Here is a 1,566-nt window from a genome sequence, read left to right as displayed (position 1 = left end):
AAACTAACCAAGGCCAAGAACCAGATTTGAGAGCTATGATGCAACAAAGGTTGATTGGGCAAGCCAATGGAAAGATGGAAGAGGCAAAGCAGTTTGCTGAGTTGAACCAGCGGTTAACATCCCAGTATAATGATCTCAACATGAAGTTTGAAGGTCTCAACTCTAGAGTGAAGTATATGGAGAGCAACCTTACATCTACTTCAGCTCCTAAGCCTAACCAACTCCCTGGAAAAGCTGTTCAAAACCCAAGGGAGTTCACTGCTAAGGCCATTCATGTCTACGAAGAAGAAGTCACTGAGGACAGTGAAATTCAAGCTGGGGAGGATTGGTCATTTCTTGAAGCCCAGAGTGAAGATTGTGCAAAGCAAACTGAATCCGACATTTCACTCGACCATGTGCTCGAACCAGCACTCGACCTAGTGTCAGCTCGAGTGGTCGATCGAGTTGAAGGATCAGAAGCTGTCAAGCCTGCTAAGTACATTCCTCCTGCTTACAAACCGCCTCTACCATTCCCAAGACGTTTCAAGGCACATAAGCTGAATGAACTAAGGGAAATCATTGAGAAAAAGGAAATGATGGCTTTGCAACAAGAGGAAGTGAGGGCTTTGAAGGAAGAAGCTGTGATTGAGAAGAAGGAAGTGATGGCCATACAAGAAGTCATCATTGCTTACCAAGAAGAAGAGAAAGGACCTGCCTTGGAACAATATGATCCATATCCTCTCTATCAGGATTTTTTGCTTGAAATGTCAAAGAAGAGAGCCCATGCTCAAGACGAAAAGGACCTTGAAGAGCTTGAGGGAGTTATCATCCCAATTAAACTTGAGGATCCAGGACCATTCTATCTGCCTTGCTCACTTAGCTATCTTCACTACAACCAATGCTTATGTGACTTGGGAGCATCTATTAGTGTGATGCCTTACTCTATAGCACAAAAGCTTGGGCACACTGAATTCAAGTCCACCAACCTTCACATATGCCTAGCTAATGGGTCAAACAAAGATGTGGTTGGTAGGTTGGAAAACATTCCAGTCAAGATTGGGAAGGCAAGGATTCATATAAATTTTGTGGTTCTAGAGATGGATAAGGAGCCTGAAGATCCTATCACTCTAGGGAGGCCATTCTTAGCCACTGTTGGAGCTGTTATAGATGTCAAGGAAGGTCTTGTAACCTTGAACATTGCTGAGGTTTTAACCATGAAGTTTAACATCTATAACCCAACCAATCTGCCTACCATTGATGATCAACCTTTCACTATCAAGGACAAAGGAGGTCATGAGGTCTCAAGTGAAGTGGCAACTCCAAAGGCTAAGCTCTCTCTTCAAGAGGATTCAGTGGAAAAGCTTAAGGGTTCTGTTCAAGAGTTGACTGAATTGGTGAAGGATCTCCAAATCAAGCTTAACAAGAGGTCTTTGAAGAAAGCAATACCAAGGCTCAAGATTAAGAAGAAATATGGTTTGTGTGTTAAGGGTGAAGTGATCAAGGGTCAACTTCACATTGATCAAGTGGTACCAGGGAGGATTTCATCACCTCCTTGGTCTCTAAACCAAGCCTGAAAAGGCATCAAAA

This window comes from Camelina sativa, chromosome 16, assembly GCF_000633955.1.
Source record: "Camelina sativa cultivar DH55 chromosome 16, Cs, whole genome shotgun sequence".
Taxonomy (NCBI): Eukaryota; Viridiplantae; Streptophyta; class Magnoliopsida; order Brassicales; family Brassicaceae; genus Camelina; species Camelina sativa.
Note: the sequence above shows the minus strand (reverse complement) of the source record.